The sequence below is a fragment of the Panthera leo genome, chromosome B2, assembly GCF_018350215.1.
Source record: "Panthera leo isolate Ple1 chromosome B2, P.leo_Ple1_pat1.1, whole genome shotgun sequence".
NCBI classification, from domain to species: domain Eukaryota; kingdom Metazoa; phylum Chordata; class Mammalia; order Carnivora; family Felidae; genus Panthera; species Panthera leo.
Genome location: NC_056683.1, coordinates 53,711,978 through 53,737,188, shown reverse-complemented (window position 1 = coordinate 53,737,188; position 25,211 = coordinate 53,711,978). Strand labels below are relative to the sequence as shown.

The 25,211-nt window shown below is 37.6% G+C and overlaps 1 protein-coding gene across 4 annotated transcripts in view; it reads left to right on the top strand.

Annotated features, from left to right (window-relative positions):
* The window catches only part of DST (dystonin), a 490,237-nt gene that overhangs the window by 169,181 nt on the left and 295,845 nt on the right, over positions 1 to 25,211 (top strand). The window lies entirely within an intron of this gene.

Below are 25,211 nucleotides of genomic sequence, written 5' to 3'. Positions count from 1 at the left end.
ACTGACTGAGCCACCCAGGTGTGCCCCGAGTTAGGTTATTTTAGACTCCACATATAAGTAAGATCATACATTTGTGTTTCCCTGCCTTATTTTACTTGGCATAATGCTCTCAAGGTTCATACATGTTGTTGCAAATGGCGCTCAACCCAATGACCCTGGGATCACATCCTGAGCCGAAATCAAGAGTTGGATACACAACTGACCGAACCACCCAGGCACCCCTGCTCTAAGTTAATTTTTAAAAATCTATTACTTGTTTTAGTCCCCTCCTTTAACATTCAAGGCTTTCCTCAGAAGTTTTCCTTGGCTGCCTGCTTACTCATGTTTAAAAGCTGACTGTGGAAGCTCTGGCTGTGTGATAGACTTGTCAGTCTTAGCCTTTACTGTGGAATAATCTGCCTGGGCCATTGTGCTGCGGGGAACCTTGCTATCAGTGTCTCAAGGTCCTCTGTCATGGGCTGGTCAGATTCCGCAGAGAATAATGCTTTCAACTCCAGCTGAAGGAACTGAGTGGGCAGGAGATGGTTGGAAGCTGTTCATTTTTAGTATATGAACTCATACTTAGTCTCCTGTCTTATCTGTGTCTCGTCATGCAGATTAGAGACCCTGTCTCTGTTTCACTCTCTCCAGACAATAAATCTCGCCTTTCGGGGGCTGGGAAATCATCTGAGGGACGTAAATCTGCTTCTTACACCTTGCCCATCTGTTTCAAGTCCCACCTCCACCGTAATTTCCAAGGTTACCTGGTACCATGAATTTCTGGTGTGGTATTTGGGAGTTTCAAGGTATGAATCAGGTTTGTTCTCTCAGCTTTCCTCAGGACTGGCTTAGGATTCAGTTCTCTGTTAGTTCAGGTACCACCAGTCCGTTTGCTTTCTAGCTCCCAAATTTTTTTTTTTTTTTTTTTTTAACAATTTCTTTTCCTTTCTCCTTGTTTTTGGGGTGTATCCTACAAACAGATCCAATTACTGTCAGTGTAATGTGTTTTCAGCAGAGAGGGGAGGTAAGCTGTTAGTTCAATTTGACCTATTCAATCAGAAACAAGTAATGTGATTGTAAATGAAATATAAAGAGATAGTGAAAGGCTTTAGACTGTCATAATGATTCCATTTTGCATGTCAACTCTGAATTTCAGATTACTTGGTAAATGTAATGTCTGCAGAGGTCTGGCAATAGCTGGTGTTTGCTGTTCTTTGGTGGAGGATCATGCTGTAATTAGTAGGACTGAAAGTTAAATTTGGAAAAGTTATTTAAAGTCTTCTGCTGCAATGCAGGTTGACAGCCTGTATTAAAATAAAATGTTTAGTTTAGAAACCTTAAAAACACTGTGCGGTTTCAAAAAATTAAAAAAAAAAGGGGGGGGGGCGCCTGGGTGGCTCAGTCGGTTAGGCGTCTGACTTCAGCTCAGGTCATGATCTTGCTGTCCGTGAGTTCAGGCCCGCGTAGGGCTCTGTGCTGACAGCTCATAGCCTGGAGCATGTTTTGGAGTTTGTGTCTCCCTCTCTCTCTCTGCCCCTCCCCCACTCATGCTCTGTCTCTGAAAAATGAATAAACCTTAAAAAAAATTTTAAAAAACAAAACAACAACAACAAAAACACTGTGCAGTTTCAACGAAAGAGCTTGAATTATTATCCTTAAATCACTCATTGACTATATTAGGATTTTTAAACATTCTCTTTTCTCAATCTCATGTGTACCTCAACCAGATGTCACAAAGAATACTCATAGATTACAACTCCTATCTATTTTTTCATTGTACATTTAAAGTATAGACTCTATAATGTAATAGTTCATTTTAAGACCTTTAGGGAATTGGTACAGGATCTTAAGGAACTTTTAATAAATACAATTTTTTGGGGGGGGGCATTTTACTTATTACTTCTGTGTCAGGGGCAATGTGTACATTCTTCAATGCATATTTGTTCAAGTTTAGAAAGCAGGTCCTTTTTTTCTTTTTAAATATATGAAATTTATTGTCAAATTGGTTTCCATACAACACCTAGTGCTCATCCCAAAAGATGCCCTCTTCAATGCCCATCACCTACCCTCCCCTCCCTCCCACCCCCCATCAACCCTCAGTTTGTTCTCAGTTTTTAACAGTCTCTTATGCTTTGGCTCTCTCCCACTCTTAACCTCTCTCTTTTTTTTTTTCCTTTCCCTCCCCCATGGGTTCCTGTTAAGTTTCTCAGGATCCACCTAAGAGTGAAACCATATGGTATCTGTCTTTCTCTGTATGGCTTATTTCACTTAGCATAACACTCTCCAGTTCCATCCACGTTGCTACAGAAGGCCATATTTCATTCTTTCTCATTGCCATGTAGTACTCCATTGTGTATATACACCACAATTTCTTTATCCATTCATCAGTTGATGAACATTTAGGCTTTTTCCATAATTTGGCTATTGTTGAGAGTGCTGCTATAAACATTGGGGTACAAGTGCCCTTATGCATCAGTACTCCTGTATCCCTTGGGTAAATTCCTAGCAGTGCTACTGCTGGGTCATAGGGTAGGTCTATTTTTAATTTTTTGAGGAACCTCCACACTGTTTTCCAGAGTGGCTGCACCAGTTTGCATTCCCACCAACAGTGCAAGAGAGTTCCCATTTCTCCACATCCTCTCCAGTATCTATAGTATCCTGATTTGTTCATTTTGGCCACTCTGACTGGCGTGAGGTGATATCTGAGTGTGGTTTTGATTTGTATTTCCCTGGTGAGGAGCGACGTTGAGCATCTTTTCATGTGCCTGTTGGCCATCTGGATGTCTTCTTTAGAGAAGTGTCTATTCATGTTTTCTGTCCATTTCTTCACTGGGTTATTTGTTTTTCGGGTGTGGAGTTTGGTGAGCTCTTTATAGATTTGGGACTAGCGCTTTGTCCGATATGTCATTTGCAAATATCTTTTCCCATTCAGTTGGTTGCCTTTTAGTTTTGTTGATTGTTTCCTTTGCTGTGCAGAAGCTTAGAAAGCAGGTCTTTTTTTTTTTTTTAATTTTTTTTTTAACGTTTTATTTTTTTTTTTGAGACAGAGAGAGACAGAGCATGAACGGGGGAGGGGCAGAGAGAGAGGGAGACACAGAATCGGAAGCAGGCTCCAGGCTCTGAGCCATCAGCCCAGAGCCTGACGCGGGGCTCGAACTCACGGACTGCGAGATCGTGACCTGAGCTGAAGTCGGACGCTTAACCGACTGAGCCACCCAGGTGCCCCAGAAAGCAGGTCTTAAATCACAACGTATTTGCTGAAATGAGAATAAACTAGATTTTTAATGTTTACACTAACCAGAAAACTTTTTTCTTTTTGCAAATGGTTTTCTTTTTTTTTTTTTTTTTGAGTTTATTTATTTATTTTGAGAGAGAGAGAGAGAGGGAGAGAGAGAGAATCCCAAGCAGGCTCTGCACTGTCATTGCAGAGCCTGATGCGGGGCTTGAGCTCATGAACCATGAGATCATAACCTGAGCCGAAATCGAGTCAGATGCTTAACCAACCAAGGCACCCCTGCAAATATTTTTCTCCTCTTCAAAGCATAGTGTTCTATCTCTGAACCTCTTTTGGTTGTTAGAATTCTTTGTGGGTAGATTGCTTTCCCTCCATTTTTTTATTTTGAAAAACTTAAAATCTATAGAAAAATTGAAAGAATGTATACTGTGTATACCCTTCACCTAGGTTTAGTGATTGGTAACATTTTGGTGTGCCGTCTCCTTATTTTTAATTTTTATTGAATCATTAAAAATTAAATTTATATGTCATGATACTTTGTCCCCAAATAATTATGTGTGTATGTATTCAGAATAAGGACATTCTTTTACCTAATTGTGATACCATTTTCATTCCTAAGAAACTTGTCTATAATCGTATTTCCTAGATTTCTCCAACCTTTAGCTACCTAATTCTTTTCTATTCCTTAGGACTCCCAAGATCTAAATAAGGATCATATGTTGTATTGGTTAGTGTATATCTTTAGTCTCATTTATTCTAGAAAAGGTGCCTTCTTATCAATTGTCTTAGAATGTTCCACAGTCTGTTTTTTTTTTTTTTTTTTTTTTTTAATCATTTCCTCATGTTTGGATTCAGGTTAAACATTTTCCACAAAAATGTTGTAGAGGTGATAGGGTGTATTTCTTACTGGATTATATCAGGAGATACATGCCGGTATATCCCATTAAATCTGATCACTTAATTAAGGTGTTATCTGCCAGGTCTCCATTGTAATAATATCCTTTTTGGGTACTTTTTCTCTCTTATAATTAATGCATTATCTGTGAGTAGTTTGTACATATCGTCTTCCCCAGTAGCTTTTTACCCAATGATTAGGATCCTTGATCCTTGCCTGATTCAATTATCTAATAGTAAAAATTTCTTTCTCATTTATTAGCTGGCATTCTTCTGTAAAGAATAGCTTTCCTTTGTCCCCTGTTGCCCCTGCCCCACTCACTGTTTTTTTGTTTTTAAACTTCACTGTTGACTTATGTTTACTTTTTTTTATTCAGTGTGTTAGAATCCATTGCCATTGCTATTCTTTTGATGCTTGAATTGTCCAAAGTTGAACTAGTGGGAGTTCCTTGAAGCTGACTTCTGGGTCTTTTTACTATGTTCTTATTAATCTTTAAGCATTTCTTTGCTTTCTGGAATAACAAGATGTTTCAAGCTCACTTTGTGCTTTCCCTGCCCCAGATCTGGAATCAATTATTTCTCTAAGGAGTTCTAGTTTATTTCAACGGGGCTTTGTATTTCATAATCAAGATCTGGACACTAGATGTGCTTAATGCTGCCTGGTCATCATTGTTTCTAGGTCCTTTTAATAGAAATAGGATATAGATGTCTATTTTACAAATCATAAATTTATTACTGATACTCACTATTCAAATCTAATACCATGGGACCCTTTACCTTCTCCCATTCTTTCTTCATGCTTCCCAGAAACATTCATATGTTTCCCCAATTGCTGTCTCCTATAGCATATATAAAATAGTGCATCAGTTACTGCACCTTATTCTTACCAATTTTACTTGGTTTCAGGGAACAGAGATTTCACTCAGACTACTGGAAAAGGATTAAAGGATAAAGGATTTAGTGTGAGGATACATTGTGGCCTTGGATATAAGGCAGCCTTTGGCTTGTTCTCTTGGCCTAGAATGGTTTTTCTTGTTCATTCTAGGTGTCTCTGCTTCTTATCTCTCACCTTAAACTTTCTCAAGTGTGGAAGAATTTATTAGGTTGATTATTACTCTCTAATAAGTAGCATTCCTGTTGGGCAGCTTCTGAACAAAGTACCTTTGGTATTATGGGCCAAGGGCAGGGAAATGGGCATTTCTTTTGTTGAAAGCATCTGGATGCTTTCTTTTGTTTGGTCTTTGTAATCTTTGGGTACATTTAGGTTTCTTGGGTTAGTACAAACCTATTTTTATTATTTTATTTTTTAATGCAGTTACAGACTCCTTCACCCAGGGATATGGTTAATGCTATGTTTTAAGCTCATGAGTAATTTAGAAAATAAGGTAATGAAACATGTTTTGTTTCTAACTTGCCAACTAGCACAATGTAGTTTCTTTCTGAACAAATTAAAGTAAATAACAGGGCAGATATATTTAGTTACTGATGACATATTCTTAGACGTAGCCCAAAAAGAGGAGAAAGGTGTGTGTTCTCTGTAGATTTCTAAATGAGAAAGTGTCCAAAGTGTGTAAACTTGATGTTCTGAGAATAATGGTTTTTATCTGCCGTAGGTGTTAGTGACAGAATTAACAAGAGAATTTGTAAGATGTAGCATAAAATAGTGAAAAGACTATAAGCTTTAAATTTTATAGACTTAATTTCCAAGTTTGGTGTGGCTTATTCAAATTTTTTGACATTGGGGGGCGCCTGGGTGGCTCAGTCGGTTGAGTGTCCAACTTCGGCTCAGGTCATGATCTCATGGTTTGTGGGTATGAGCCCTGCATCGGGTTCTGGGCTGACAGCTCAGGGCCTGACACCTGCTTTGGATTCTGTGTCTCCCCCTCTCTTTGCCCCTCCCCCACTCATGCTCTGTCTCTCTCTGCCTCTCAAAAATAAAGAAACGTAATAAAAAAAATTAATAAAATTTTGTGACATTGGGTAAATGACTAATGCATTCTGAACCTTATTTTTTTCTCTTTTGTAAAACGGGCATCATAGCACCTACTGTCTGTCATAGTAGATAGTAAGTATAAGTGAGAAACCATAGGGATTGGACAAAAAAAAAAAATTTTTTATTTTAACCTTCTGGCAAGTCAGAGATAACCAGCTCTGGAGAAGTAATGGATTCCCAATGTTAGCAAGTGAAAGCATGGCCAGGAAGAGTAACAGGACAGTCTCCAAGAAGTGTGATCTGAACACCCACGGAGCAGCCTGTGCATACGGAGAAGTGAGGGAGTGTCTCTAGCTGGAGGTGGACTGCTGGAACTCCATCTGGTAGAGGCTGAAGCCTGATACCTTTTGAGGTCAGGCAAGGAAGAGTTCCTGTTCCCGGTAGTGACTCAGTGATTCCATGCTCAATATGAGAACTCTGGGGGCTGAGAGGTGGAAGGGATAGACTTTCCTGTCTCTTTCTCTACCATCCCTCACCCCCCTGCCTCTGTAGGGTGAAGTTGTAAGCCATATAAAGTGGAATTATCTGCTCTTCTTAATAAAATAATTGGAATTCTTTGTGCCAAGGACTCCTAATAAAGGATTTTACTGTGTTTATAAATATTTGTAAATAAGCACAGTATTTTACATAGCAGCCCTAGTCATAATAGCTAGGAGTTGGAAGCAACCCAGATGTCCATTGATGGGCGAGTGGATAAACAAAATGTTGTTTGTACATACAGTAGACTATTATTCAGCCTTAACAAGTAGGAAATTCTGACACGTTGTGCAGCATAGGTGGGTCTTGAGGACATTATGCTAAGTGAAATAAGCCAGTCACAAAAAGACAAATACTGTATGATAACACTTATATGTAGTATCTACACTAGTCAAATTCATAGAAACAGAAAGTAGAATGGCAGTTTCCAGGGATGGCAGGTGGAGGTGGGGGCAGGAACAGAATGGTTGTTTAATTGGTACAGAGTTTCAGTTTTGCACGATGAAGAAGTTCTGGAGATTGGTTGTGCAACAATGGGAGTATACTTAATACTAATGAACTCATAGTTAAAAATGGTTAAGATGGTAATTTTTATGTTACACAGTTTTTTTTTTAACCATAGCAATAAATAAATAAGCACAGTATTTAAACAGATACTGGTTATATAATAGAGATGTATTTGTGTGCTGTGTGTATGTATATATGTATACATATACACACAGATATATACATTTCTATATATGGTTATAAAATACAAATACTTAAAAATTAGATCTAAATGTGTTTCATGTTGTGCTATTTCAAATAATATCCTTGCTAATACTAAAAATGATACAGTCTTTTTGCAGGATAATGTATTTTTTCATGTTGACTGAAATTTCATTTGTAAAAATTTATTATAAGGGAAAATAAGCGTACACAAAGGGCTAACAAGGGTGTCGTTTACAGCACTGTATATAATAATGATAAAAAGTTGGGAACAAGTATAATTGTTTAATATTGGGGAATTGGTTAAATAGATTATGGTGCATCCATCATTTAACTGAAACAGAGTGTTACAGAAATGTATATTCATGTTGAAAAATACCTGGATGCTGTTAATACTTGAAAAAAAGTAGATTCTGTGTCTAAATGACAGAACTCAAGTTTCTTAACTCTGCATTCTTCTCCATAGTCACTATACACAGAAGGTTTCTCTTGATTGTGCAAATAATCTCCAGTCCTTTTTTCAAGAGCTAGATACCAACTAATAGTGTATCTTCCACAATTATTTCATATGCTTTTGCTTCTCAAAATATTTGATGATGAAGAGTTTAATAGAGCATTTCTCTTTGTAACTGTCAAAATTAAATTTAAAAGTTCAGAGTTTCATTTTTAAGAGAGTGTGTATTTCATGAAAGTTGTGTTTTTTTTCTTTCCTAATATTGATTTTATCAAGTTAATATTGTACTCACTTGTACAAAGGAAGTTATTAAACCATTCCAAGTTAGAATTCCTTAATAGCCATGCTTCTTTTTTTCTTTTTTAAAAACAAAGTCTGGCATTTATTGAATCATTAATAATCCCTAAGTATGATGATCAAAAAAACCCCCCATGAGTAATTAGTATTCTTCTCTTTGATTTTAATTCTGAAATGTTGGAAGTCTAATGTTATCTTTTGTGGTGTATGTTACAGTGTTTCACGTTTTTCCATGCTAGCCCTGGTGAGAATTGTAGCCTGTCTTAGATAATGAAGTACTTCAGTTCATAAAATACCTCAAGCTATTTTGTATCATTTCTCCAGCGTCTAGGAATGCAAAATATTTAGTCTAGTTTGTTTTAGAGATCCTGTACTTCCAAGTCAAGTCTTGGTTTAAGTGGCCTTGGTTAAATTACTATATCTCCTTGAGCATCAATTTATTCATCTGAAGTAAAAGCAAAGATGATAAAAAGGATGCACATACTTAATTTTTGTTAATAGAATATTGTTCATTCCACGGGCATTTACCTTAGGGAAGTTTCACTATACATGCTCAGATGCAGAGTCCCCTGTGCTATCAGACTTTGGTAGCTTAAACACCCTGGTGCCTCATGCCCCTCATTTATAAGATGGAAGTAGTAATTGTACCTGCATGATAGTTACTGTGAGATGAAATGAGTTATTACATGTAGATTGCTTGGAATACTGCCTGGCACATGGTAACTCAATAAATTCATTGAGTGTTACTGTTAACTGTCTTTGTTCAGACTCTGATGACATTTTCTAATCCAAAACTCAACACTTCAATAAGTTAAAGTCTACAAATCGGTAGATAATTTTTACTATGCAGTAAATCATGGTTTCAGGGAAATTGCACTCTGCCTAGTGATGAACTTAGATTTGGCTTTTTAGGCAACTAATTCCCCATTTTAGTAGACTAAGATCATAAGAAGTGCAAGATTCCTCATAGTGAGGATTTCTGTCTGACCTTGGAGTTGAGAATTTAGGCTATTTTCTCATGAATGTAATGATTCCCATAAAATATTTCTGAACCCATTTTCTCAGCCATCTGTGGTTATGGCAGTTGCTGTCTGATCTTCTAAGGTATGAGTTTTAAAAAGGCACGTGACACACATCAAAGTGATGAGTGATGTTCTTTGTCATTATTGATGGACCTTTGCTATCAATGTATGGGACACTTCATTATTCTTAGGGACATCTTGGGTTAAAATAGACTGGAATGTTAGCATGATTTCAAGGGGAGGGATAATCAGGAACTCTAGGGCTTGGAGATGAACACAGAGATGAACAAGTAGGTCTTTCGCTTTCATTGTGGACTGATCAGGAACTTAAACACTGGAACAAGGTCAGACAAGATTAGTGTTCAATTCTGAAGAAACCAGGTTTCCTATCTGCTAGTAGAACAAGCACACATTTGTCAAATGTGAGGGATCTTTAAAAAATGGGGTGAACATGAAAATTTTAAGGGCTACCTCTTGTCACAGTCTTAAGGCTTGGAGGTGGGGGAATGAATCATGTCCTGGAAGCAGACTCTAGTTTTGTTTTTACAAAATTTGAGATGAGCGCGCGTGCACACACACACACACACACACACACTTATTTAACTCATGTATGATAGGTACTGAGGTGGGTCTCAAGGATGAGAAGGTGATTTCTCAGAGAGTTAGCTCTAACACAGTGATAGGGTTATAGAGTGATAATTTTGATATGTGAATATAGATAGATCGATGTAGGGGCCTATAGATGCTCAGCTTCCTTCAAGTATAAGGAAACTAAGTAAGAACAAAATAAAAAATAAGGAAGACTTTGGGCTCCAGCAGGCTCTCAGATCTGTAATCTGTTTGTTATATTCCTGCCTCAATTCTGCACAGTGATACTGCCCTGGACAATTTTGTTTTATTTTTGTGTTCAAAATTCATGGTGTTGATTAGGGGAGACAGAGATAAGTGAAAATCTCCCATTTCCTTGGAATCCAGTTCCATGGAATCCAAGTACTTCTTAGATCTATTCAAACTTTGCGTGTGTACATACATAGAATAAATTTGCAACAATGGAATACTGAAGCCAAGGGATATGCATATTTAAATTTTGTTAGGCTTTCTTTTGCATTTTTTAGTATTTTATATAGTACCTAACATGATGCAACATGATACATGTTGGCTGTTTCCCTCTTTTCTTGTGGAGGGGGATGCTTATTCCTCATTCCTGTGATGGAGAGTCCATTAGTGTAGTACTTATACCTTCCAGCACCTTTTCAGGAGAGCAGAGGGGATTTAATCTGATTGGTGAGTTTGAAGTGAGGAAGCAGGCATATGTGGACCACTACTTCTTCCTCTGTCTCTTATGAACAAGCTGCCCATAGCTCAGCCTGTTCCACCATGCCGTAAGTTTTGTAGGGACATGCTGTTCTATCTGCAGGGTACCATGCTGCCTGTGACTGGGACGGCAAGTCTGTTCAGTTATGAGTCTCAGTATTTGGACACTTGTCTGTAGTAAGTAATGTTCTCCAATTTAGGTTTTATTGGCAATAAAGCTGAAGTTTTGGTCTTCTGCTTGCTTTCTTCTCCTATCTTATCCACATAACTAAATTGTTTCTCTTAAGATTTATCTCTTTTATCCATTTTATCTCATTTCTCAATTGGTTCCGAGTTTGCGCAGGAAGCAGGGCTTCCTATTTGTTGCATCTCAAGACATAAATGGCTTGTATTTCTTTGTTTATACTTCCTTGCATTTCTGAGTTTAATTACATGCTGTTTAGTATTTGCATAGAGAAAGCAGGGTTAATTCAAGTAAAGTGTTAGGAACCACTACCGAGGAAAGAACAGTAAGTAGTACAGATAGGCATTTTCATCTCAGCATGGAGATGAGCAACATTCATTCTTAATTTCTAGTAAAGGAGTTTGTAAGACATAATAAGCCCTGTTAGGGTGCCCAAACTTGCATATGTACTCCACTAGTGTAATTGTTAAAATTTTCAAATCAAGCTGTCGTAGTGTCTGTCTCCTCAAAACTCTCTTTCTGTTTGGTATGTAGAAGACCTTCAAGTCTTGATTTGACTGTGGTTTTTAAGTAGACCATTTGTGTTGTAATGCTACACACAATAAAATCCCTAGGTGTGATAAAGGAGGTTTGGTGAGCAAGACATTTAAAGATTTAAAAAATAAAAATGAATAATTTAGGTGTAGAATTGGTCTATTTAAAAAATATTTTTAGTAGGAAGCTTAGGTCCAGAGTCTTGTTTTTCTCAGAACATTTTTCAAAATATGCAACCTCTTTGAAGTTTTTAAAAAATTTAAAAGAACTTTTTAGAAGTTTTTAAATTGTAGAAAACTTGTAGGACAGTGCAGATAGTTCCTGAATACCCTGTGCCTAGTTTTCCCTGTTGTTAGCATCTTATGGTAGTATGCACATTTGTCACAGCTAACTGACTAACACTCGTACATACTACCTTTAATTAAACTCCATACTTGAGTTGGATTTCATTGGTTTTTCCTTAATATCCTTTTTCGATTCCAGGATCCTATCCAGGATACCACATTATATTTAGTTGTTATCTCTTTAGTTTCCTCTGGGCTGTGACATTTTCTTAGACTTTACAAGTGTTTTTGTTTTTAAGATTTATTTATTTATTTATTTATAAATTTAAATTCAAGTTAGTTAGCATACAGTGTAATCTTGGTTTCAGGAGTAGAACCCAGTGATTCATCTCTTACATATGACACCCAGTGCTCATCCCAACGGGTGCCCTCCTTAATGCTCATCACCCTTTTAGCCCATCCTGCTACCCATCTCCTCTCCAGCAACCCTTCATTTGTTCTCTGTATTTAAGAGTCTTTTATGGTTTGCCTCCCTTTCTGTTTTTATCTTATTTTTCCTTCCCTTCCCTTCCCTTATGTTCATCTGTTGTGTTTCTCAGATTCCACATATGAGTGAAATCACGATACCTGTCTTTCTCTGACTTATTTCGCTTGGTGTAATATGCTCTAGTTCCATCCACGTTGTTGCAAATGGCAAGATTTCATTCTTTTCATTGTCCAGGAGTATTCTATTTTATATATATATACACACACACACACAGACACACACACACACACACACACATACATACATACATACATACACACACACACTACCTCTTCTTTATCCATCATGGACATTTGTGCTCTTTCCATAATTTGGCTCTTGTTGATAGCTTTGCTATAAACACTGGGGTGCGTGTGCCCTTTCAAATCAGCATTTTTGTATCCTTTGGGTAAATACTTAGTACCGCAGTTGCTGGGTTGTAGGGTAGTTGTATTTTGATGACCTTGACAGTTCAAGGAGTACTGTTTGGATATTTTGTAGAATGTCCTTCAATTTGTATTTGTCTGATGTCTTTCTTGTGGTTTGGAATTACAGGGTTTTGCAAGAAGGACCACAGAGGTGGAGTGCCCTTCTTAACTCATCATATCAAGGGCATATGCTTTCAACTTGACTTTCTGTGGTGTTAATCTTGATTACCTCTCTGAGGTCATGTTTGCTAGGTTTCTTCCTTCCTTCATCTTTACATACCCTGTTCCTTGAAAGCAAGTTACTAAGTGCAGCCTGTACACATGAGATGCAGAATTAAGCTTCACATCCTTGAGAGAGGACTATCTACATAAACTGTTTGGGGTTCTTCTTTGAGGAAAATTTTTCTCCCCCATTTATCTTTTTATTCCTTTAGTCATTTATATCAATGTGGACTTGTGGATGTTTATTTTATACTTTGGGTGTAATCCAATACTCTTTTACTTGTCTTGTTTTTCAAAGTATTCCAGCATTGGTCATTAGGTGCTCTTGCAGGCTGGTTCCTGTGTGTCTTTTTTTGTTTTTAAAAATTTTTAAAAGTGTTCATTTATTTATTTTGAGAGAGAGAGAAAGAGAGAGAGAGCGAGTGTGTGGGCAGGGGATAGGCAGAGAGAGAGGGAGAGAGAGAATCCTAAGCAGGCTCCGCCCTGTCAGTGCAGAGCCCAATGTGGGACTTGATCCCTTAAGCTGTGAGATCATGACCTGAGCCGAAATCAAGAGTCCGATGCTCAACTGACTGAGCCACCCAGGTGGCCCCTGTGTGTCTTTGACGTGCCCCCATTGCTTTGTTTTTTGAGCACTTCCTTACTTTTCTGACATTACAAGATGGAACCCATTGGGTGGCAGACAGCTGTTGCAGTCATCTCAAGGCCCAGTGGGGGCCAGAGACAATCTGCTTCTGGGCTCTCTCATGTGCTTTTGGCCGGCCTCAGTTCTTTGCTTGCTGTTGGCCAGAAGCCACAACATGCTCACATCATGGCAGCTTGCTTTCCTCAGAGCCAGAGATCCAAGAGCAATGGCGAGAGAATGGGCACCGGAGGGTAAGACTCTTTTGTTTATGACCTAATCTTGGACCGTACGCAGTTGGTCACACAGGTAGCCCTGGTACAGTGTGAGACGAGACTACATAAGGGTGTGAATAACAGAAGATATGGATTATTGGGAGTCATCCTGGAGGCTGGAGTCATCCCCAGTGACTTTGAGTGGACCTAACTATAGGCCAGCCTTTCTGAGGGAACTAGTTCATATGTGAAAAGTTATTGTAGGGCAGCCTATAATAAAGTTACTTGTAATTCTGATTGTTCTGTTGTACTAATTGACTCTCATTGTTTACTTTGGATAGACTCATAAATTCAAATATAATTAAGATTGTTAAAGATCATATAGTATATCCCTCAGTTTTATGACTTTTTTTTAGAATTGAGATTCTGAAAGGTAATGCCTTGATCAGAGTCACATGGCTAATCAGTTGCAGTTCAAGGAACAGATTGAAGGTATTTGACTCACAGTGGAGTGCTGTTTCCACCGTGCAGGCTCCTCCCCTGTGCTCCGCTAGTACAGAGAGTGTCATTGCAGTAAAAATGTCAGTTTAAGAGACTTATTCTCATGGCTTAGCTAATAAATAACATGTATTTTTATTCTTATTTTCTATCACATGAAATAATTCAGATGTTATATTGAAAATTTGCTCTATATTTTTTAATGCATAAATTTGACATTTGATTTTACCAAATGATAAAGTGCATACGTAACAGAAATTGGCTTAGAAAGTCTAAAATTATATCTACTTTAAATGTTGAGATTTTGATAGGTCAGCTTTTTTGACAGACTTAATATTTATTTATTTTTTTAAATTAAATTTTTTTAAATTATAATTTATTGTCAAATTGGTTTCCATACAACACCACCCAGTGCTCATCTGAACAGGTGCCCTCCTCAATGCCCACCACCCACTTTCCCCTCTCCCCCACCCCCCCATCAACCCTCAGTTTGTTCTCAGTATTTAAGAACAGACTTAATATTTAAAACAGCCTGGACCCCACATAGTAGGGTGTAACTCTTCACTGTTTCCATTGCGGTTTCTTTTTCAGAGTGAATTTTGTTAGTGACACTGTTAATCTTCTGTTTTCTCACCTGCAGTATTAACACTTTACATAGAAGTCACTGTCCTAGTGTCTTGGAAACCATAGGGCAAGTCTAGCAGTCTTGCAATGGGGTTTTTCTCTAGGTTAGAAGTTTTTAAACTGAGGTTAAAAGTCAGGTACTCCATACATTTGAGGTAAAAGTTTGCCTTCATGTACATGTACTGTGTACATTTGGAAGAAATTTGACAGGTTTTATCACGTTCTTAAAGGGACCTATGATCCCTAAACTATTAGTGGCTCCCATTTACATGTTGCAGTTTGGTTCTGTAGGTGTGATTAGTATGTGCAGTTTGTGTTCATGGCGGGCAGTATACAGATATTTCTCGTTCTTTGGATAGGAAAATGGAATCTTAGCATTTTGCCCATAAGTACTCAAAAACAGAACCTACACCTGACTGTTTTGAGCCAGGTTTTTGTACTCATTTGGTGATTATTTGTACATTTAGAATGGCTGGAAGTAATAATTTTTATTGTTTAATGGTTTACAAACATTTTAATAGTCTACATTCAACACAGAAAATTATAGTGTCTCCTTAAATGACACCACATTCTTTAACTATTACATTACAGACAGAGTCAGAATGTCAGTTGGACAACTGCTCTTTGCAGACAATTTTAGTCACATACCAGTGCGAGGATTAGCATTAGCTTAAATTGGGGACCCTTTGTGAAAGAATTTATGAACTTCTAAAGTAATACCCAGTTTTCTTAGGTAATGTTTACAATTCTATTCCCTTTTGAAGATATTCTATTATCTAACAGGAATGTAGTTAAGATATCTCCTGATAATTGTGTGGTCACAGAGTTATTTTAAATGATAAGCTATTTTGGGATGTGGTAGCTCTAAGACCTGTGTGTAAATTGTCCAGAAGAGATACTTTTATAAATAGCGCTTTCCCTTTCTCAAACTCCTACCTTACCCCTTGATAATTTAGTTTCCTGGCTGGTTATTTGTTTACATTTTTAAAGGCAGCAGGCATGCGAGTCACATGTTAAAGGGTGTAGCAAAAACAAGTCTGGGGAAAATTCTAGTTCGTCTTGTGAAACACTAATTACTTTCCAGGACTCAAATAAAGAGAACATGGCAGAGTTGTGTTCTATAAGCAGTAGACCTGAGCCCTGAACTCTGGGCAGATGTGTAGAATAAAATAGGGCATCTCACACTCTGGGTTTTAATCTGTTAAGAGAGTTTGCAGTTAGGAACAGTTGTGGTATTTTTTGATTGAGTTAGGTTGATTTTCATCTGAACCACTGAGTTATGTTTATTGAATCACTTTGAAACTTTGACAGTTTTAAGATAACATACAGTGTAGCAATTATATCATACTTTATGGTGTAATGCCAAGACCATGAGGCTTTGAAGTCAGTTGGGTTTTGAAAGCCCAGCTATGCTATTTTTAAGCTGGGGCCTTTCATTATTTAATGTGTCTAAACCTCAGTTTATAACTTTATAAACTTATAACTTCCTGGTTACTATTACATTACTTAACTTCTTTATGTGCTTTTGAGCAATTTAATGTGAGCACAGACATTGATGAAATCACATAGGCAAAATTATAATTGGAATAGGTGCTCTGAAGGGCCGATTCACGGAGCAATGAGAAAATATAATGGGGTTCGATGGAAGGAAATAAGCAAAAGAATGTTGAAAGTAACTCTTTAGCTGACGTTTTGGTATAATTGTATTGCTTTCCTTAGACATGGTTTTTGATGTTTTATTTCTGCTTGTATTATCCTTTTTCTGTGCGTCATCTTAACTTCTTTTTGGAAGTGGGCAGGATACGTATAATGTAATGAGAGAATAAGGATTTTGAGGGTAGGAATAATTATTTTATTAACAGACTTGTAGAACAGTTTTAAGTTTATAAAAAATTGGCCATAAACTATAGAGTTCCCATATACCCCTTCTTTCCCATAGTTTTCCTTCTTGTTAAATTAACATTTTGCATTAATGTGGTACATTGATTACAATTAATGAACCAATATTGATACATTATTATTAACTAAAATCCATAGTTTACATTGGGTTGTTGTACTGTTTTTTGGGTTTTGACAAATGTGTAATGTGTATTATCTACCTTTACAGTATGATACAGTTGAATTTCACTGCCCTAAAAATAAAATGATCCACTTGTTTATTCCCTCTTTTCCGCCCTTTCCTTAGCCTCTGGAAACCACTGATCTTTTACTGTCACTGCAGTTTTTGCTTTTTCTAATAGTTGGAATCCTACAGTATGTAGCCTTTTCATATTAGCTTCTTTCACTTAGCAGTATGCTATTAAGGTTCCTCCATACCTTTTTGTGGCTTAATAGCTCATATTTTCTTTTTCTTTATTTTTTTGTTAACAGTAAAAAATTAAAAAAATAAATTTATACCCCCTTTACCCATTTTTTATTAACACTGAATATTCTATTGTATGGATGTACCATAGTTTATCCATTCATCTATTGAAGGACATCTTGCATGCTTCCAATTTTTGTCAATTATGAATAAAGCTGCTGTAAACATCAATTTGCAGATTGTTGTATGGACATAAGTTTTCAGTTCATTTGAGTAAATATCTATGAGGGTGTTAATGGATTATACGGTAAGACTGTGTTTAGCTTTGTAAGAAACTGAACTGACTTCCAAAGTGGCTGTACTGTTTTCCATTTTTGTCAGCAATAAATGAGAGTTTCTGTTGATCGATGTCCTTGTCAGCATTTGATGTTGTCGGTTGTTTTAGATTTTGGTCATTTGGGTGTTTAGTGGTATTTTATTGTTGTTTGTTTTTGCAGTTGTCTAATGATGTAAAATGTAGAACATCTTTTCATATGCTTATTTGCCATTTGTATATATTCTTTGGTGAGGTGTCTTCAGATCTTTTGCTCTCTTTTCAGTTAGGTTGTTTGTTTTCTTATTTTTGTTGAGTGAGCTTTTTAAAAATTTATTTATTTTGAAGGAGAGAGAGAGTGCTCTCATGCACGTGCACAAGTGGGAGAGGGGCAGAAGGAGAGAGAGAATTGCCAGCAGGCTCTGTGTTCTGCACTCCTCACCGAGTGTGACATGGGGCTTGATCCCATGACCGTGAGATCATGACCTGAGCCGAAATCAACAGCCGGACACCCAACTGATTGAGCCACCCAGGTGCCCCCTTATTGTTGAGCTTTAAGTGTTCTTTGTATAGTTTAGATAATAGTCCTTTTTCAGATAGGTGTTTTGCAAGTATTTTCTTTTGATCTGTAGCTTATGTTTTCATTTGCTGAGCAGTGTCTATTGCAGAACAGAAGTTCTTAATTTTAGTAAAGTCCCATTTATTATTTCTCTTTCATGGAGTGTGTTATTGCTATTGTATTTAAAAAGTCACCACCAAATACGAGACCACCTAGATTTTTTTGTGTTATCTTGTGAAGTTTTATAGTTGTACATTTTACATTTCAGCCTGTGATCCATTTTGAGTTAATTTCTGTGAAAGGTCTGTGCCTCGATTCATTTTTCTTTACATGTGACTGTCCAGTTGTTCCAGCACCATTTGTTGAAAAGATTATCCTTTCTCTGTTGAATTGCCTTTGCTTCTTTGTCAAAGATCATTTGGCTATATTTGTGTTGGTCTATTTCTGGGCTCTCTCTTCTTTTCCATCGATCTCTTTGTTCTTTTGCCAATACCACACTGTCTTGATTACTGTAGCTTTATAGTAAATCTTGAAATTGAGTAGTATCAGTCCTCCTACTTTATTATCCTTCAGTATTTTGTTGGCTATTCTAGATGGGATTAATTTTTTCTACCCCAGGGATAAGCACTTGATATGTATTCTGTCTTGGAAAATCTCCCCCCACCCCCGATATAAAAGCTATAGGGATCTTTTAAAACATAAGTCGGATCTGTTATTCTTCTCCCGAAATTCCTCCAGTGGCATCTCATATTAGGAAGAGTCAAATTAAAGGTCCTTGAAATGACTTATGTGGTCCTTCAGTAGCCAGCTCTTCTGTTACCTCTCTGACCTCATCTCTTAATGCTCTCTCCCTCCAATCTCTTCCTTCTGGACACAGTGGCCTTCTTGATCTTGCTTGAATACACCAGGCACACTCTGTCTTAGGGCCTTTGCAATGTCCATTGCCTCTGCCTTGAATGTCATTCTCCCAGATATTTGCCTGGCTGACTCTATCTCTTTCAATTCTTATTTAAGTGCGCGCTCTACCACTGAGCTACTCCCCCTCCTTTTCAAGTCTTATTTAAATGTCTGCCATCTTCCCAATGAGAGCTCTCAGATCATTTTATTTGAACTTACACTTACCTCCTTCCCTGCTCTGACCCTATACACTCTTACTCTTTCTTGACCTTCTCTGCTTGTTTCCGTAGCTATCATCACTTTTACCATCGGATATATTTACTTATTTGTTATGTTTATTGTTATTGCTCATTGTCTCTTTTTCTGCTAGAATTTAGTTCCAAATGGCAGGGCTCTTTGTGTCCCCAGCTCATAAAACATAGCAGGTTTTTAATAAATATTAATTTTCAACAATGAATGATGAAAGAATGATTTGGTGACTGATAGGGCATTAATTGTGTGAAAGGATGCTTGATGCCCAGTCATTTGATCTTACCTGATCCTTAAACCTGGGGACTTATAAGATGAAGTCAGTATTTAAACCAAACTAAAATAGTGTTTGAGAAAATTTATTGATTACTGACAAGGTGCAGCTGCTTGTGGTGGTAATAATAGGTTTTCCTTACTGTGTTATTTATGAGTGGCTTAAGGGCATCAGCCACGTTAAAATAGAAGAGAAACCACCGACTCAGTAGATTTCCAGAACACTAGTAGTCCACTTGTGCTTCTCGATTAAGAGAATTGGGATTCCCCTGTATAATCTGGACTATTAAAGGTGCTACAACAATTGCAGAGAAAGGCCTTCTATGTCTGAGATGGGAGATGGCAAGTTGTAGAAAGCTGGCAATGCTTGATAGCCAGGATTTCAAAGCTAGATCTCCGCCTGGTTGGTACCTGTCACATAGTAGGTACTCAATGAGTGTTTGTTGAAGGAATGATTGTAAGAGGCATTGTCAGTGAATGAGTGACATTTGTGATATGAAAAGGTCATGAAACATGGGTCAATGATTGCCAGGCGCTTTTGTTTTATAAGAAAATGCTCTTCATACCTTATCATAGAAATTGCATTGTTTTTGACTTAAAGATTCAGACCAGTAAGCTTTAACAAAATGTGCGGCCATGTTTTGGTTAGCATATCTTTGAGAAATGAGGTTCAGCTTCCACAGTTAGCTTAGGTGGATTGGGGTTCTTCGTCCCATGAAGTTGTGGTGTAAGAAGTTGTGCGTGTGCACAGCTGAGTGAGACAAATAGTTTCACCTAGATTTTCTTTGCCCACATACAGTTCATGTAAATGCAGTGAACCCCAAATCAAATTTGCCAAGTCTTGAGAGGAAATGTTATTCAGGTGTTTTTAGAAAATTTAGAGTGTAGATATTTTTCAAAGGAACTGATGGGTTTTCTCTTGCTTAGGAAGGTTGAAGAAGAGGCCGTTGTAACTCTGTTCCTGGAAAGTTTGCTTCTGGTAGTTTGTCAGGGACCAAGGATTTTATTCTCATTCAAATCCTTGGAGGTTTTTCCAGACACTAGTAATTCTTTAACTTGGGTCTGCTTGGTGGGCCTCAAGATGTCTGTCAGATAACTGTAATTTATACTTCCCCACCATCATCACGTCCCCACTCTCTAGGCAGGTTGGTTTCTGCTGCCTCTCATTACCTGTGCCTCAAAACTCAGACCCAAAATCAGTCTTGCATATCTTGACTTTTGCATGTACCTTTATTCTGTCACGTGGCCCTCTATGATGTCTTGGCACGCTTGTGTTTCCTATGTTATTTCTACCGAATAGTTGATCAGAATTCATTCCTTTTCTTGGTAGATCCAGTTCTTACCTAACATCTTCCTGCAGTGACTTCTTACCATAATTGTACAAATAATGTACCATAATTCTTACCAAATTCATAATTTGAAAATAATTAAGTCCTCAATTACTGATTTCCATGTCCACTTCTATTGAAACTAAAAATATTTTGCAGCATAAAATTAGGGGAGAAAAGACATCTTCAGAGATATGAAAGTAGTGAAAGAGGTTGTAGAGGCTTTGCTTTTAACAATCTCATTGAAAATGGGTGTTTCTGTGGTGACCTTCACTAGCATGATGAGCATTTGTATAAGAGAATAAGACAGTAGAACGTACAGGTCATGGAATCTTAGAGGTCATAGACTGTAGTCCAGTAATCTTATAGGTGATGAAACCGGGCCCAGTGAATAAGCTGTCCCTGCTCATATAGCCAGCTAGTAGCAGGCAGTCGTGTGTAGATTTGGGGTCTGAAACTGATGCTTCTTCCTTTGCCTACCTCCTTTTTAACACCCTTCCTAACATCTTTTTCCTAACTTTCTCCCTTCTTTACAGAACTATTTGAATATCATCTCTGTGCTTATTGCTAGAACTATAAAGATAAATGAAACAAGGTCATTCTTCCATATAGTACCACAAATAGTGAGGTAGCTGGACTTGAAAAAAGAGGCCTGACCTGCAGCTAGGGGATCTCAGGCTGCTAGTGCAGATGGGGCATCGAAGGCCAACCAGCATGTGAATGGGGCACTAAAAGTTACCGAATATTGACAGAGACCAAAGGAAGTAGAAGAAAAGGCTGCCAGCCTGAACAGCAAATGTTATTTGCTGTTAAAGAGGTTGGACCAAAAATAGTCTTGGAAAATGTGATTGTTGCTTTGCTTGTTGGTGACTTGCATTTTTCAGTTTAGCCACTGGAGAGCGCAGGAAAACTGGGCAGTGACGTTCAGAGAGTCCTGTCCAGGTGGAAGTGGTCCAACCAGATAGGTGTCTTTCTCAAAGCATCTGGGATTGTATGTGGCATGTGTACCTGCGTGTATGCACACTGGGAAGAGGTTTAGGTTATTAGGAAGGAAACTCAGGGATGGGTGTTTAGATTTGGGCTGGAGACTTCTTAGAATTGAAGTGTAACTACTGTTAGGTTGATTATTAACCTGTAAATTTGTGGTATTCAATTACGTTAGACAGATACTTCCATGCTAGATAGCAAACATATTTGCAAACGTTAGGTTAACTGTGTACTTAATCTGAGTACATTCTTGAAGGTAAAAAATACAGATGACAAGAAAAAGCACTGGAGTTCCTTGTTAGGTTGAACCTATATTTCTGGGGGTAAATGGTAGATGACCCCTTTGCTTTTATTCTCTCTCTCCCCCCCCCCCCCTTTCTTTCTCTGTTTCTCAATTAATTGATGAAAGAGGAAAGCTAGAGACTTGATCCAAGCAGAGAGCAGAAGCATTTTCATATACTAGGCAAATGATCAGATAAATGAGGCATAAATTAATGCTTATGCTAATATGCCTGGTATATGTAAGAAGAAAATTAGAACATATGGCCATAGATGCCATATCCCTAAGGATAAACAAGGAGGAACTACTTTCTGTAAATGTGTTATTTTCATAAATTTGTTTTAGCTATGGTACAGAGTACATAGTGGGTGTTAAAATAAGTGCTTGTTGAATGACTACAATAAACTAATCAAGAAAAAGAAATCACTTTTTTTTTTTGGTTTTGACCTAAAAATATGTAAGAGGTAAAAAAAAAAAAAAGAGGTAAGGAGAAAATAGTTGTGCAACTATTTTACAGTGTTTTGTTAAGCAGACATTTATCGCATGACTTGCTATTATTACTTGTCTTTTTTAAAGGTTATTTTTTTTTTTTAAAAAAGCTTATTTGTTTATTTTGAGAAAGAGAGAGAGAGAGAGAGACAGAGAGAATCCCAGTCTAACAGTGCAGAGCCTGATGGAGGGCTCGAATTCACAAACCATGAGATATGACCTGAGCCGAAATCAAGAGTTGGACGCTTAACTGACTGGGCACCCAGGTGCTCTGTTATTGCTTGTCTCTTGAATGAAACTGTGAATGACATTGAAGGAAGAGGAACAAAGTAGTTAAGGCGGGATTTCTGTCTTTAAAGAAGTGTAATCAGGAGAGGGATATGGACGTGCACACATACATAGTATGAGGGGATGTGGTGTGAACTGTGAGTGGAGATAAGTGTATTAAAAGTTTGCAGATAGCACTCTTGTGCTAGAGTCTGGAGGAGCAGGTTTTAAAGCCCATCTCTGTTGGGGCTAGGAGAAGGCGGGCAGGCCACACAACATGGTTTCCAAGGCTCCTTTTTACTTTTGAATTATGTGAGTCTGTTTTAAAATTTCTACACTATTGCTCAAGGTTGACATCTGTGCCACGAGTAGGTAGAATACTGTTAAGTAATAGAAATAAATTGCTTTTGTGGTTTTGAATGCTCAGCTGTAAGGTGCGTTAAATAATAGCACATGAATACTGAAAGCAAAAGCTTTGTTCATGTTCATAAATCAAGATTCCGTATGTAATTATTGGGTAAAAAATGATTTTGGTGGAAGATCTTATTTCTTGATTTGATGTGTCATTGAGTGAAAACCTGATTAATCCTTTTCTGAGTTTGTCAGAAGGAAGTGTAAGCACAGTTGTAGGATTCAAGCTTAGGTTTTTCATAGGTTTTTAACCTGGGGTTAACATGTCAGGACCCTAATCCAGGCATGTATGAATCTTTTAGGGTGAAGCCTAGCCATCTGTATTTTTAAAAAACTGTACAAATAATTGTTTCCAGTTTTATTAAGATAAAATCGGCATATAACATCGTGTAACTTTAAGGAGTGCAATGTGTTGATTTTATATACTTACATACTACATGGTTATAAAGGCATTTGGTGCTAGGGTGATCGTGCATACAAGCAAGTATCATGTTTGCCCTAGACTCTTGCCAGATTGCGATACTACCTGCAAGGCATCTTCTGATCAATATCTGACGGCTACATTAGATCTACATGTGCAGTTGGAATTCTCATTTAGTAATTGACCAGGGAGAAGCCATTGAAAGAGTGTGTTGCCAGTAGGGACCATGTCAACCTCTTCGTCTCCCCCTGCCTCCAAGAAAGGTTGTAATTTACGGAAATGGAGTATTTCTTTTAAAAATTTTTTGCCTCTCTGTAACAACATTTTAGGCAGGAAGATTGTGTTGCTAATGTTATGACGGTGAAAGATCTTGCGATTTGGAGAATGTGAATGAAAGAGGATATTGGAATTCTTTGTACTATTTTTGTAACTTTTTTGTAAGTCCCATTATTTCAAAACAAAAAATGAAAAAATTGCAAATATAATATCTATAAGTAGGTTTGTAATATACAGTGATTGTCATCATGGATTATGATGGATTTTACTTGAATTTAGGGAATGTTTCTTTGTGTTTTAAAAACAAGAGTCTGTCACTTTTTCTTTTTTTTATTTTTTATTTAAAAAAATTCTTTTTAACGTTTATTTATTTTTGGGACAGAGAGCATGAATGGGGGAGGTTCAGAGAGAGGGAGACACAGAATCTGAAACAGGCTCCAGGCTCTGAGCTGTCAGCACAGAGCCCGACGCGGGGCTTAAACTCACGGAGCACAAGATCATGACCTGAGTCGAAGTCGGCCGCTTAACCTTAAGACTGAGCCACCCAGGTGCACCTTTTTCTATATAAGAAGTTAGGACAGAGTTGGCTGTCCTATATGTACTGAACTCATCAATACATCCTTTTTCTGCAGTATTATTTGGAAGTGTCATCCTTCTATAGTCAAAAATCTCATTTTAACCATGATTATTCTATGTCTTAATTTCTTCTGTAAGGAACATGTTTACAGAGAACTAACTACCCCCTAGTTTTGTTTTTGTTTTTGTAATTGCTTTATTGAGATATAATTCACATACCGTGTAATTCACCCAGTGAAAGTGGTTTTTAGAATATTCACAGAATTGTGCAACCATTACCATAGTCAAATTTAGAATATTTTTTATCACATTGAAAAGAAACCCCATACCCTTTAGCAGTCATGCCCTATTTTCTCTCTCTGCCCCAATGCTAAGGCAGCGCATAAGGCATACTTTCTGTCCTTATGGTTTTGCCTATTCTAGCCATTTCAAGTAAATGGAATTCTGTAATACGGGATTTTGTGTAACTGGCTTCTTTCTTTATTTCTTCTACCTTTTTTTCTATGGAAAAGGACAGAATGGTTCTCATGGCCTAACTATTATCACTGTGGCTGCTATAAGGGTTGGTCCTTCAGTGAAAGACTGTTGATGTGATGGGACGACCAGGGATCCAGGAAGGCCTGGTTTATGGACAGCATTGGGATGTGATGCTCCCTGTATGTAGGAGAACCATCTTGTGATTTCATTAGTCCTCTTGAAATCATTATAATTGATTTCTTTTTTTCCTTAAAAAGATAGTTGTAGATGTGGCAATGAGAAAGAATGAAATATGGCCCTTTGTAGCAACGTGGATGGAACTGGAGAGTGTTAGGCTAAGTGAAACAAGCCATACAGAGAAAGACAGATACCATATGTTTTCACTGTTATGTGGATCCTGAGAAACTTAACAGAAACCCATGGGGGAGGGGAAGAAAAAAAAAAAAGAGGTTAGAGTGGAAGGGAGCCAAAGCATAAGAGACTGTTAAAAACTGAGAACAAACTGAGGGTTGATGGGGGGTGGGAGAGGGGGAGGGTGGGTGATGGGTATTGAGGAGGGCACCTTTTGGGATGAGCACTGGGTGTTTTATGGAAAC